Here is a 15,715-nt window from a genome sequence, read left to right on the forward strand (position 1 = left end):
AAGTACTAGCATCATCTTCATGAGTTAGGGTTTTCACAAATACTTGCATTACATGTTTAGATAGCAAGAATTATACAGACTTCATACCCTGGCTCAAACTGAAGCATGCTCAGTTTCAAACTGTAGCATTCCAAAACCAGTGTGATGTTAATCACACCAAAAAAGCACCACCATTTGTGGTTTACATATCTCCATCAGCTTTCTAATAGGATGCAAAGACGCTGTCATGCAATCCTAATTTTCTTCACAACCTCTGTTACATGTTTCTCTACCACAGCCTCTAGCATGTTTGCCTGACCGATTGTATGATAGTTTTAAGAGGAAAAATGTACATTCACAATGTCATCATGGACTTTTAAGAGGAAGAGATTCTGCACCTTTCCGGCTGGAAAAGATCATTAATTGTACAACATGCCAGGAGGAAACTGCATTGCTGTAACTTTTCTAATTGCATTTCCTGTTTCTTACATCTGGTATGTTTCAGAGGCTTTTGATATATTACCTCTCAAATGTACGTCAGTGTCTTTATGAGGAGATTTTTTTTACGTCATCATAAGTTTTTTTTGTCGGACCTTATCCTGTGTGACAACATACTAATTCAAAACTGATCAGTGATCTCCTTTGAGCTGTACGTAAGTCATCCTCATCCTTCTTTGAAAGCAGTTTACCTAGTGACTATTGTTTCATGTCATAGAATGAGTGTGATTCAATCATTATATTGTCATGAACCATATATTGGTGTTCTAAAGAATAAGGTGGTTTTGAGGACACGCATCCTTTTTTTCAAAGGTGGTAGATGTCAGTCATTCCATATCTACCCTCATCTTCCAAATCTATTCCTCTCAGCTGATGGATCGTTCACTTGCTTGATGTATATTAATTTTATTGTTCTGTTACTTGTATTAAACAAACATAATATCTATAAAAAAGCTGTTTGTTCATTGGGGACTCTCTGCAGCATCTTAATAGTCAATTGGGAGCTGCTCCAGTTCTCCAGCATTTGTCCTTTCATAGATTCACTTGCTTGAACCATCCCAGTCGTCGAGCTTGGAGTAACACTGCACTATTACAATAGCAACCTAATGTTAAACGTATCCCAGAGGCTAAAAACATTGTCACTTGAATAGCGTACTGGCCTTATTTCAAAAGAACCAAATCCAAACACATTGAAACAGACTAAAAACTATACCCTGGAAGGAGTCCCTTTAAGTTCGATTTAAATTACCTCAGGTGCTTTTTTTTCTTTTCAGATATTATCTTCATCGTAGCTTAGAACATAAGCAGACTTTCCATGAGATTTGCTTTAGACTGACTTTCTAATATGCCAGTCTACAATAAAGGCCTTTACCAGCCATTGGGCACTAGTGAATAAGAGCCTTTTCTCTGATGACCCACAAAATTTGCAGAACATGGTCTTTAAAACCTTGACAATAGGGAAGTAAGACTTCTGCTGCAAAAATCACAGGATACTACTGCCCCATATTAAGAATTTAATTTGTCTCCAGTATTGATTAAAAGGTGCCATAAAGACCTGAAGTTCAAGGAAAGAAACATCTCTGTAATGGTTTCTGAACGGGAAGAACCTGCTTCTAAATAATTCGGTATCTAAAAAGAAATCATAAAAAAATGCTGTCACTCTAGATGCTGAACTGTTTGAAATTCCATTTACATAGAAACAAATATTTTAGAAAATCTGACCAGCTCACAGTTGGTTTCGAAAATCCACATAGGAACATACCGTCTCTAAACTGGCAGTAACTCGTTGGATCGCAGCAGCTACAGCTTAGTCATCCAACGAAGGAATACTGCTCCAAAGTACAGTTAATGTGCACTCCTCTGGAAATGTTGCACGTTCGACCGCCCTGTTCTCTGGAGTTTTTTATGGACAAATGCATTGCAGGAACATGGAAGAACAGGCATACATTTACCCAGCACTCTGGAAGTGACAGTACAGAGTTGCTGCATTGAGACCGGTGATACTGTTGCATCTATTTCATTAAGGTGCGCCTTTTCTTGATTACCCCCTGTCTACTGTTATGCTAGAAATGTTTTACTGGAGTAGCTATTCTTTATACTTGTGAATCTATGTAAGATACAAAACTGGAGAAGAAAAAAAGTAGCCTGCAATGGTGGTTCACCAATATCCTCATCTTTCACAGGTTCAGATGCAGCACACCCTCTTTCCATCTAGAGGCTCACCTAAATGTACAAATCTTCAATTTACTAACTATGTATGTATGTGTTCTCAATAGTGCGAACCCAGCCAAAACGCAGTGTAGTACCATACAGGGTAACAGACAACGTCAACAAATGATGGAATAGGTGGCTGGTTTTGAACTGTTAATGCATTGTGATATAGTGTTTAAAAAGTTGGGCCATCAGCTGTGTCCGAAATTGGAGCGGCGTTGGAGTGGTCCTGATAGGGGACATTTTATTCCAGAACTTGAATGAATAGATGGAAAAGCCCTGCTGTCTTGTTCTCTTTCTTTCTTATTCTTCTTAGTCTGATATCCTGGCTTCAGGTGTGTTAGGAGCCACCAGAGATGGTGCGCTTCTCTGCTAGATAACTGGGGGTGCTGGGTGTCTGGGAGGAGATGGAGCTCAACATTACCACCATCCATATATGAGAATAAGTCCTTGAACAGCAGTTCTGAAGTTGATTTTTGGAAGAGACAAGTGCTACAATATCTGAGGGATAATGGCCTCTGCATGGTGTGGTCTTCAGTCTGCTTCAACGATATACGCTGAAGCTTGGTTCTTTTTAAAATGCGATGAGTGGACAACTCAAGTTTTGTTTAGAGCCTCTGGGATTTATATAACATATTAGGCTACTAATATGATATTGATACCTTGAGACTTCCGGGTCTATGACCGGGATATGAAAGATATCATTACTGGACAACCACCATTACAAGTAACTTTTTCTTTGTATAACTATTTTATATCTGATAGAGACTTATAGCTGCAAATTCCTTACCTTTGAATTTCCCAGGCATCGGGCTGGATCCGGAAACTTTGCAGAGCAATGCCCCTTGCGCGATCGGTCGGGTGCCTCGATTCGGCTCCGAAGGATGTCGGTTGCGCTGGTTATGACGTGGCGGTCACCTACGTAGGCGCACCCAGGCGTGCAGATGTCAGTTCTTTTCTTTTCGCACCAGTTAAGTGCCGATACAGTAAGCTACCTCTTTGTTGCTTTTTGACAGGCTTTTTTTCGATTTTTGACGACTTAACATTTTTTCCAATTCAGTGTGCGAGGATGTCTTCGAGGAAGACTGGGTTTAAGCCAAGCGGGGCTTGTCACCGCATAATGTCGGTTACCAACCCCCACCTCGTCTGTCTTTGGTGTCTCGAGCGTGACCACGATTCGAAGTCTTGCTCAGACTGTCGGGCTATGGTGCCCGGCAGTCAACACCGTCCAGCGAGACTACGCAGAGGACGCGGGACCACTCCCGGAGCCCCAAGTCCTCTTCGTCCCACTTGAGGTCTTCGGGACACTGTGGGAAGAGACGCAAGAAGTGCAAGCAGACTTAATCTTCACCACAACTGTCATCCTTCGACAAACTAGGTAAGGAGCACAGCCGCTCTAGGCACGGTTATGTGGAGCCATGGTAGACTTTGCGCCTGCCTCCCCTTCCAGGAGCCGGAGCAAACCCCGCTCAAATTAACACATTTTATGAGGCCATGTTCCTCGTCTTTGAGTAGGCCAACCCCTCTAGTGAGCCCTCTGGGCACCACGCAGTCGGAAGGGGCCCCATCGAGTTCATCTGCTCACTGCGGCAGTGGGGCCTCAGGGATCCGATCTGGGACAGCGCCAGTCGTACTATCGTGACCTCCCCTGGTGTCTGACTCTGTCGGTGCCAGACCCATCTTTATCCCTCGTGACACACAGTCGGAACGGCATCACTCGACGCTACTTCAACCCAGGGGTTCTATGTTTTTGCCTGAACCCTTTGAGGATTTATTAGGCTCAGGAGAGGAATGGGAGGGGTCTATGAACCCTTTGGAGCAACAGGATGACTCTGCAGAGCAGTTGGACTGGTATGGGGAACTTGGGGAAGACAGTGGGCTAGACACTTCTCAAGATAGTGTCATGGGCTTTACGTCAGCTGTGCTACAAAGGAGGGGGCATCATGTGCTATGGTGGTAAAAAGGACGGCCAAGATCCTCTGATTAGAGCTGCCTTCCATGCAGGTCAGGACTAATCTCTGGACCGAAGTGCTTCAGCCTGAGCTTTCACCTCCAAAACGTTTTGCCTTTTAATGAAGCACTAACTAATGTCCTTCCAATGCCATTCTAGGCACGTGGTCCAAGCCTAGCACAGGGCTCCTGTGAATAGGACAATTGCATGCCGCCATCGCCCAGCTCCGGGTGACCCAATGTTCCTCAGCCACCACCCCAACCCCCAAAGATTGGTGGTTCAAGCTTCTACATCCCATGGTGTGTTCCCTTCCGCCCCTCCGGATACAGAATCCAAATGGCTGGATTTACTTGGTAACAAGATGTTTTCTTCCTCCAGCCTGCCATTGCGGTCAGTGAATACTGCATGCTTATTGGGTCGTTTCCCCCACTCCCTTTGGGAGACGGTTGTGCAAGTGCTGCCACAAGTCCTGGAGAAGGCCTGGGCTGTGCTCTTTCAGGCAGTTAAAGATGGGAGAGATGCTACAAATTTCGCCAAAAGGTGTGGCCTTGATATGACGGATTTGCTGGCCAGATTGATTTCCACGAAAGTGGCCTTGAGGCACCACACCTAGCTTAGGACTACTGGCTTATCGGGCAATGTCCTGGCTAATTTGATGGACATGCCGTTTGATGGAACCTGTATTTTTGGGGAGAAGGCAGATTCGGCCCTAGGGAGGTTTAGGACTCTCGAGCTACGGTCAAATCCTTGGGCCTCTTCTCTTCTCCTCGTGGCCAGTCTGCCGTTTTTTGGCCATGGAAGGTGTTTCCAGCCGCGTCAGTCCTATCCCAGCCTCCGTCCTGGGCAAGCTTCCCAAGCCATGCAGGGACATGGACACGGTTCATTCCGACCTCGGAATTGAAGCCAGAAGTCGCCTGCCACCCTGTCCTCCGCAGCGGCAGCCTACAAGCACTCCTAGTCGGACTCTGCAAGATCAGACAATCCATCATCCTCTCCCCTACTGGAAGTCCATAACATCGGACGAGTCGGTCTTGCAGATCATTTAGGAGGGCTATTCCCTGCCTTTTCCTTCTTTTTCTCCCCCCATTCTGCCAAATCTAGAATGGCTGGCAGAGGATCATTTGAAATTGGTCCAGGAAGAAGTTAGAGCTCGCTTGGCCAAGGGAGCTATAGAGAGGGCCCTGGATTCAGAAGTAGGCTGTAGCTGTTATTCCTGCTACTTACTGATTCCGAAGGACAAAGCATTGCATCCTTTTTAGATCTTCGGACCGTCAATCTCTACCTCAAAAAGAAGCTTGAGACGCTGCCAATGACGTCAGGCAGAGCCGAATGGAGCCACCTGATGGTTCGTGTAAGAGGTTTCCGGATCCAGCATGGGAAATTCAAAGGTAAATAATCTGCAGCTAGATAGTCTCAACCGGATAATGCGTTACTGAAGGTAAGTAACTGTTCAATTGCCTTCCTGGGAAGCCAAGGATGGGAAGTTGCTACATCGCCACTGTAAAGCAATGTTCCCCATTGGTGAGATCTGTATACACTGGTGGCTTGCTTTGGAATGACAAACTACTTCCAAGTGAGTGATGCCTCTTAATAAACTTTCTTCAGTCACTTTCGCATATCCTTGCACATCTTTTAACATTGCATCAAATTACTTTCATCACCTTTTTACAGGGAATCAGCTTGCTACTCTTTTTAGTGTTTGGCTATCACTGAAAATACCCTTAAGGAGAAAGCAGAATCACTTACTTGTTATAATAATCTTCATTGAAGTTGTACATAGCCTACCCTCTTATCGGATGTATTCAATGGTGTAGTATTTGGCTAAGGAGTAGGATTCAACTGTTGTGTCTGAGCAAGCTAATCATTACGTTTACACCACAATTAATTATGGGGCAGTGAAACACCATGATCCCTTACCGACAGTGTTTGCCCTTTGAAGCTGCTGCTTATCATTCTCCATTACTCTGAATTTCCTTTTTTATATAAAGCAGTTAGAGTGAATGAAAAGCTGTTTTCAGTGAGCATATTTTTGAATTCGGATTGGGTTATATTGTAAAGACAAAAGCATAAATGGATAGCATTTTGAAACAGACTTTTCCTTAAAAATGCTCTTGTAACCCACAGCGCTCGATTTGAGTGGGGAGTTGCAGGTGGGGACCACTGGCGCTCATTTTTAAGGACCGGGGCTTATTTTTTATCAGACTTTGACTCCAAGCAAGAGAGAGAGGCAAAAGGAATAAAAGAAATAAAGGAAAATGGTGAAATTAAGGAGAAAAAAGGTGAAAAAAGGTGATGAAGGGGCGGGGAATGTTGGGTGTTTACAAGAGGCATGACATGGAATCCAGAGTAGACAGGCTGCTGGTATACATTAACTCTGACATTTGGCAGAGACTGCTGTGGGCTTCTGAGAAAAACTTTGGGTCCCAGCACGTAATCTTTTAGATATCAAATACTGGGAACCCACAGGTCAGTTGTGAATTCAGCGAAGATCCCATTATTGAGAAATAGTTACAAGTAAGGACTACTTGTTTTCCAAACAGATTGCTTTTTAAGTTGCAGATGCATGTTTTAAAAAATAAAAAGATGGTTGGTGCCCTAACCAATACTATAATAGCATTGGGTGGGATTCTGGTTGAGATAAGTAAATCACACCCCCATTAGCCATCTATATGGAATATGGGAATGGGACAGGGAGAGGTAAATTCTTGTAGGGTATGAATGGTCCTTGAAAACCACAGTTTTGAAGTAACTAAACAATATGTTCGAGGCACATGAGCTGCAGATCACGCACTATGCATAGATCGCCATCTGGTGTTGGGCCCGGATGTTTGCAGTTTGTTATTGTCTTGGAAAAGGTATTGGAAGTCACGAGATAGGTGACTCCTCCTTTGGACAACAGGGCGCATGGGCATCGACTCCATCTTCAGATTATTTCCGCCATCGGGCTTGGATGTGTTTCACGTGTTCAATTTGGTATCATTAACGATTTAACTTTCGACGTGCATTCCTTACCCCATTTTTCGGTATTGTCTCGATCGTGTTTCCCTTTCGACGCGCATCTCTACAAACTTCTAGTTCGGTTCCGGTCGTCGAAACAGGCCATCGTGGCTCATGGAAAGGACTCCCTTCAAAAAATGTGCTCAATGTGGATCGGTTTCCACACGCTGATCTGCATGAGGTGTGTAACCTCTGCCTTTCACCTGAACACGAGGCCAAAGACTGTCCGGCTTGTGCCTCTTTCCGCTCCAAGAAAACCATCAGAGATCGTCGAGCGCAAAGAAGTATGGCTCGATCATAGACATCGATACTGGACGACATCTCCGAGGAAGGCATAGATGAGCAGATGGAAGAAGGCACCTTCAGCGCCTCTGACGTTGAGCACTCCGCCGAAGACATCACCTGGAGCAAGGGGTCATAAATACTGACGTCGACCCTCCCCCACCCCCCTGCCCCTCCTCCCCACTTACCCATCCAAAGGCTTTGGTAACACCTTCACCTTCGGGCCTAGGTGCACACCATCACAAAACTTCCCACGCCCCGCCTTCGGGCTTGGCAAAGAAGTCTACAATTAAGCCTTCAGCCACTCGGGACCAAGTCAGCCTACCGTCGGTGCCCAAACTCAATCGTCGGCACTGACCAAAGAGAAACCGAAGGAGAAACCCAAAGATAAACCAATGTCTTCGTCCGCGCCGAAGCCCGGTTCCACACCGACGCATTTGGCACCGAAACCAAAAGACACTCAACCTTAGGATCCGAAAAAATCCTCGGAACCAAACAAGCCACTGGTTCCGAAACCTACTAGTCAACCTTCGGATAAAAAAAAAAGTATCGGAACCGAAAAAACAACCGGTTCCAAAAACACCCGGCACCTCCGATCCGAAAAAATCATCGGAGCCAACCTAGCAACCGGTTCCAAACACTCCAACCAAACCTTCGGAACCCACAAAACCGCCTCAGGCCAAAACAAAGGAGCATAAAACAACTTCAATGACTGTGCCACATAAGCATTCACAAATCGGCAATGAAACACCATGCTTCGGAGGAACAGCTGTTTGAACCTGATCCTACACAAAAAAAACTCTGGAAATAGACCCACAAATAGGTCATCTTAGGATTAGTCCTTCCAACATAAGAAAAATGGAAAATCCTACACCATCTCCACTTCCCTTAAAGAAAAGACATTGCCACCTCTCCTTTAAGGATCCCTTCTCCAACTCCTCCTCCACAATACATTTCTCCTGGTCCATCTCCAATACCAATACAATCTCCTCCACCTCCAGATGATGATAACACTGGTGACAAAGGAGATAACAAACCTCAGCAAGAGCCTATTCATTACATCCCAAATGATCCAGGGGAAAATTATGGCACACCAGATGTTCATGATGTACCACTGGAGGATGTCTATCCATCTATACCATCCCCTCCAGAGTACACTATAGGTTTCACTCAGCTAATACACAGGGCTGCACAATACCACGGGGTAAACTTACATACAGACCCCATAGAAGAAGACTTCCTCATGGACACTTTTGCAACATCCCAATGGTCCACCTCTATTCTACCAATGTTAAAAGGGGTAATTAAACATGACCCTGTAAGAGCTAGAGTCATTAACCCTAGAATAGAAAAGAAGCACAAGGGTGCCCCAACTGACCCTACATACATTAAGGGACAGCTTCCATTAGATTCAGCGTCACAAGCAGCCAACTTATGGAGGATTGCCAACACACAGGCTTTACTAGCCAGATACAATAGGGCACACTATGACAAGCTAGAGACCCTACTACAACACCTTCCAGATGAATAGAAGACAAAAGCCCATGATCTTACACAGGAAGGTAAACTAGTAACTAATATCTCCATTCGGCGTGCTCTAGATGCTGCAGATACAACCTCCCGAGCCATAAATACCAGTGTACTTTTACCCAGACATGCCTGGCTAAGGATATCCGGGTTTAAACAAGAGGTTCAGACTACCATACTGAACCAACCCAAGAACTTGACCAAGAACACTTATTAGGACCTATGGTGGATTCATCTTTAGAGAAGATGAAAAAAGACACTGACACCGCCAAATCGCAAGCTCGCAGAAGTTCCTTTCGTCGCTCCTCTTATAGGGGCACCTCTAGAGGCTTCAACACAGATAACGCCTCCACTTTATATAAAAGTCCCACACAAACCTCCTCTACCAGAGGTTAGTACAGAGGAGGCTACAGGGGCAATAATAGCAAAGGTAGGGGCAAAACTACCAATACTCGTACTGCCAACACCTCAAAACTGACTTCCCGTCGCTCCCCCCAGACCATCCTACTCCAGTCGGGGGACGATTAATCCAGTTCCTACCTGGTTGGAACAATATCACCACAGGCAGGTGGGTGAGACAAATTGTCCAATCTGGTTATTGCCTGGAGCTCACTGCCACTCCCCCCAATATACCACCCAAACAGCGTCCAATGTCAACAGAACATTTAACACTTCTAAAACAAGAGTTGCTTTCCCTGCTGCACAAACATGCAATAGAGCCAGTTCCCCTTAACCAACAAAACACAGGAGTTCACTCCCTGTACTTTCTGGTTCCAAAGAAGGATGGAACCCTGAGGCCCATCTTAGACCTCAGACCATTAAACCAATACATACAATCAGACCATTTTCACATGGTCACTCTTCAACAAATCCTTCCCCTACTCAAACGAGGTGATTTCCTTGCCATTTTAGATCTCCAGGACACCTACTTCCTTATTCCCATTCACCCTGCTCACAGGAAATATCTTCAGTTTGTAGTGGACGGGCAGCACTATCAATTCAATGTTTTCTCATTCAAAGTTACCACAGCACCCAGAGTATTCACAAAATGTCTAGCAGTGGTAGCAGCCCATTTAAGAAGACAACAGATTCATGTCTTCTCATACTTGGACGCCTGCCTCATAAAAGCCAAGTCACATACTCTGTGTACGTCATACACACACCACAATCCAACTACTGCACGACTTAGGGTTTTCAATAAATTACCCAAAGTCTCACCTCCAACCATCTCAGATCCAACAATATCTAGGTGCCACAATAGCCCCTCAAAAGGCCTTGCATAGCCCAGTCCAGCCAGGATAGCAAGCATGCAAGCCCTTATAACAAAAGTATAACCACAACACTCGCTACCAGCTCGAGTGTTCATGCAACTCATAGGGATGATGGCCTCTTGCATCATAGTACCTCACGCAAGACTCCAGATGCGCCCCTTATAGGAATGCTTAGCACGTCAGTGGAACCAAGCTCAATGTCCGTTAACAGATCTGGTGTTGGTGGACGGCCGCGCATATCAATCTCTGCAGTGGTGGAACCTCCATAACCTTTCCAAAGGGCGACCGTTCAAAGAGCCGGTTCCACAAATCAGGTTAACAGCAGACTCATCGCTCACCGACTGCATCTACTACATCACACCATACAGGGCAGGTAGACACCACAGCAAAAGCTACTCCACATTAATCATTTGGAGCTACTAGCAATAGTTCTGGCATTAAGAGCATTCCAGAAACACATATCAAACAACGCTGTTTCAGTCCGGACGGACAATATAACAGCAATGTATTATCCACAGAACAAGGGGGAACGCACTCTCTGTAGCTCTCTCAACTAGCACAATGCATATGGAGATGGGCAAATCCTCAAAACATATTCCTCTTAGCCCAACATCTTCCAGGAATAATGAATCAGATGGCAGGTCTGTTAAGTCGTCAAACACAACAAATCCACGAGTGGGAACTTCATTCACAAGTCCTTCAACCGTTTTTCCAAATGTGAGGGCATCTAGACATAGATCTTTTCGCCACACAAAATGCCCAAGCTTCGCCACCAGATATCCACACCTATTGTCCATAGGCAATGCAATATGGGTGAATTGGTCATGCAGATTTGCCTACGCTTTTCCGCCTCGCCCACTCATTCCACTAGTGGTACGCAAGCTGCAACAACAGTCACTAATAGTCATCCTAGTTGCTCCAACATGGGCCAGACAACCATGGTACACAACCTTGCTGGAACTATCAGTAGTTCCCCACCAAAAACTACATCTCTCCCCACAACTATTAATACACAACCATGGAGAGATCAGACACCCAGATTCAGCACAGCTCAACCTAGTGATCTGGCTCCTGAAATTCTTGAATTTGGGTACCTTAATCTTCCACCTGATTGCATGAATGTAATCAATGAAGCTAGACACCCCACCACTAGAGCCTGCTATGCAGCCAAGTGGAAAAGATTTGTGATGTACTGTACCAATAACACAATCAATCCTCTAAATGCGTCTATTCAAAACATCATATGTTACCTACTTCATCTTCAAAAATGTCATCACATTCACAAAACACTATTGTGTAGATGTGCAAACAAAACAACAAGCTAGTGTGGGCCATGCTGTACTCAAAACACTATTTCAAACTACTGCAACAGATACTGGTGGTCACTGCTAAAGAGGCAGTCCTGCTATTCAATCTATCTATAGTGTGTGATCTGCAGCCCGTATGCCTCAAACGGAAAATGCAACTTACCAGTAAACATCTGTTCTCTTCCAGGGGATCCTCATCAATAGTCACAAGCACTGAATATTCCCGCCCATGTGCGGGGACCCCGGAAATAATATAAAAATTATATATGGAAATCACATATATACAGCTCCATATATATGAAAGGACATATATCATTTTTTACATACCAATGCAGCTCCCACTAGGAGGCTAAACATTGGAATTACCCATTTAAAGATTATTTGCAAACATATAAAAAACACCTGAGGGCAAGTAGCACTTGAACTCTTTTTTTTAATGAGCAGAAAACACTCATATATCATAAAAAGTGCAAATAAAGTAGACATTGTTAGCCTACAGGCTGCATTGTAAACCAAACCCATAGAAAATGAAAGCATTTTCAACAAACTGGCACCGTGGCTTTAAGGCAGCCATGACCCCCAGCTTCCCATCATGCCTCAGGGGTGACAGTTAGGTCAGTTGTTTTTTTCGGCTCCTTCAGTCAGGACCCTGGATTTTCAGCTCCTATCTTTTTTTACTTTTCTGTCAAAAATATCTTCTAAATCTTGAAGTTTTTCACTTTCACTAGACGTCTTTTGACCTCAGAGTGCTAGTGCTGCTTTTTTGTGTTCAGAAAAGGTTTATTTTTGTCAAAAATGCCTTCCCTTTTTGACCCTTGTCCCTCCTGTGGCAAGAAGAAGGCCAGGACTGACACACACCCTGTGTGTATTCTCTGTCTCCCTGAGACACATTCTGCAGACAGCTGTCATCACTGCAAGAACTTGTCAAGGAGAACTCTTAAAGACAGAGAGAGAATTCGTATCTATGGACTCTCTGAAAGAGGTAGGTCTCCTAAAAGGCAGCCGAAGAGGAGAACCTGGTCAACGCGAGGGAAGTCCCGACCTGTTCTGCGTCTGGATCGGCTTCAAATCTGCCTACGACGACGAAAACGCCATTGAAGACTTTGATGACGTCGAAACATCACGCGATGGCGAAGACTTCCGCGTCAAAGGTACTGGTTTCTCCGTTGACGTCATTCAGGCAGCGTTCAATGTCGAGAGGCAAGTCTCCTTCGACGCCATGGGGGCATATGACGTCGAGACAGATGACTCCGTCGCCGCCACGGCGATCGAGGTCGAGGCACAGCGCTCCGTCGTCGCACCGGCGATCAACGTCTAGGCACAGCGCTCCATCGACGCCTCACCACCGGCGTCCGACGTCGAAGCAGGCTACTCTGCTGTTGTCTCACCGGCATTCGCTTTAGAATTATAGATCTCTGCCGAGGGCAGTACACCGGTCTTCGGCGTCGAGATACCAGACACCTCCTTTGGTGTCGAGGCAGCAGTATACCTCGACGTCGAGACAGAAGACGCCTATGACAGCGACGTCGAGATTGACCACTCCGTCACCCGGCCATCACCGGTCGACGTCGAGACAGAAGTCTGATGAAACAACGTTGAGAAAGGAGGGGACATCATCGTCGGATAGGCGTTCGAAGTCTAGGGGACGTTCTACCACACGTTCAAGCCCCCCTTCTAAGAAGAGGAGATCTTCCTCAAGGCAGATGTCTCCGCCCAGGCAGCACATAGACACTCCAGATCTCAGTCTAAGTGCCCTTCAGGAGAGGCCTGTCCTCCATTGAGCCTATCGTCATCACCTTCAGGCTCTCAGGGTTCACACCGAGGATCATCATCCAGGTCCCTGGGAGTTGTGATCTTGTCTTCGGACAGCACAGTGTCAAGGCATTCACCAGCAAGGCAGTTACTTGAAGAGGTGAACCCATCTCCTCCTGCACGTTCTCCTGAGAGGAGAGAAGGGCAGAAGTCGTCTTCCATCAGGTTGTCTCCTAGATGGTACAGACCTTTACGTCACTGGGCTCCTGGTAAGGACACAGCGTGGGAGTACTCCAGTCCCCAACACAGGTCTCCATTGGCTTGTTTGATCCAGCAAGTGGATCGGGATCAATCCCCTTTGAGACCCAGAGAGCGGACACACACCCCAGTGCATTCAAGCAGACGGAGGTCCAGATCAAGGAGCAAGAGGAGGGAGCGTAGATCTCCTACTCCTTCCTTGCCTTCTTCTCATAATTCTCATAGGGACTATTCTCCTACACTGACTGACAGTCCACAGTCGAGAATTTCTCCAGTGGATGACATCTACACATTCCAGGAAATCCTAGGCAGAGGGGCACTTAAACTGGGTATCCCCATGCCAGCTCGCCAAAGCAAGTCTTCCGTGATCTTTGAAACCCTGCATCACAAGACCGCGTCTAAACCTCTGCTTCCCTTGGTTCCGGGCATCATAGAACCAGTCATGGAAGTCTTCCTCACACCAGCGACGATTAGATCCTCTCCAGCGAGAATTCAGAAAAAATATCGCTCCCCAGAGGATGATCCACTCTTCCTCAAAGCCAACTCACCCCCGGATTTAGTAATAATCGCGGCGGCGAGAAAGACCCATGCCATTGCATCTTCCTCTACTGTACCACCGGACAAGGAGAGCAAGATGCAAGATTCCTGGGGATGGAGGGTGTGTGGCACTTCAGCTTCCTTGCTGAAAGTATCCAACGCGGAAGCACTCCTGGGACGCTACGATAGATCCCCGTGGGATTCTCTGCAACGTTTTTCCGAGAAGCTTCCCCAAGAGGATCGCAGGGATTTTGAAGAAATCCTTACAGAGGGCAGCCAGGTTTCCAATCAGATCATAAGTGCTCCAGCTGATGGAGCGACCCTATCGGCGCATGGTGTATGTGCAAGGAGATCATCTTGGTTGTGCCTCACTGCACTAAAACCAGAAGCGCAATCACGTATCCTCAGCCTGCCTTTCTCTGGGTCATCCTTGTTTGGTTCGCACACTGACGAGGAAATGCAGCGTATGAACACTCAACTGGACACACTTAAGGCCGTTGGCCCCGAAAAGAAGAAAGAGTTCCGTAAAAGATTCCGCCCCCTACAACCGGCGATCTTCTCAGAAGAGTGTTCAAACCCCTCAGTGGCAGAAGACTCGAGATCAACAGGGGCAGCAAAAGTCTCAATACAGAGGCAGGCGTTCCTCAAGAGGTGGAGGAAATCAGCTGCAGGGAAACAACTCCAACAAGACACAATTGAAATGAATACTCTCTTCCCCCAGCGCTGTCTACCACTCGAGTGGGGGGAAGCATCGCACAGCATATCGTAGAGTGGCGGGCTATCAAAAGAGATCAGTGGGTGTGAGCTACGCTTCAGAATGGATACTCTTTTTTTCAACATAGTCCTTCAATTCCTCCAATGCCAACATCAAGTCACCAGTTGAAACTCCTCCAAAAAGAGGTGGCAATCCTTCTTAAAAAATCAGCCATCGAGAGGGTACCAATATCTCAGAGAGGGAATGGAGTATACTCCAGATACTTTCTGGTCATGAAAAAGGGCCAAAAAGCAGAGTACAGACCCATTCTGGACCTGCGACACTCAACCTACACATAAAGAAGGAAAGGTTTCGCATGTTGGCGCTTCATCAAATATATCCACATCTCAGGCAGGGGGATTGGATGTGTTTGTTAGATCTGCAAGATGCATACTTCCATGTTCCGATTGCTCCGCGTCACAGGCACTTCCGGCGTTTCCGGGTAGGATCCGCTCATTATCCTACCATTTGGGTTGAAGTCAACCCCCAGAGTGTTCACGAAGTGCATAGCGGTGGTGGCAGCCACTCTGCACCGCAGGGGTGTCTTCGTGTACCCGTACTTGGACGATTGGCTGTTGAAGGGTCGTTCTCCGGAGAGCTTAAGAACCCATTTCCTGAGCTGCATCGAACTATGTCACCGTCTAGGTCTACAAGTGAACTTCAGCATATCAGTCCCACAACCGACACAGAAAATACATTTCTTAGGAGCTCTGTTAGACTCCGAGCTAGGAAAAGTGTTTCCTTCGGAGGAGAGACAGTGTTTCATCATTCAGAAATGCCAACTGGTTCTGCACAGCAAGAAGTTGCCGGTGCGTCGAATTGCCTCCCTGTTAGGGTCGATGGCATCCTGCATCTTTCTGGTCCCAAATGCCAGACTACGAATGAGTACTCT

At 46.1% G+C, this 15,715-nt stretch overlaps 1 protein-coding gene across 3 annotated transcripts in view; it reads left to right on the top strand.

Moving 5' to 3' along the window:
• Window positions 1-15,715, top strand: part of ZNF292 (zinc finger protein 292) — a 670,886-nt gene that overhangs the window by 643,628 nt on the left and 11,543 nt on the right. The gene's annotated exons all lie outside the window — the stretch shown is intronic.

The sequence above is a fragment of the Lissotriton helveticus genome, chromosome 6 (genome assembly GCF_964261635.1).
Source record: "Lissotriton helveticus chromosome 6, aLisHel1.1, whole genome shotgun sequence".
Classification (NCBI taxonomy): domain Eukaryota; kingdom Metazoa; phylum Chordata; class Amphibia; order Caudata; family Salamandridae; genus Lissotriton; species Lissotriton helveticus.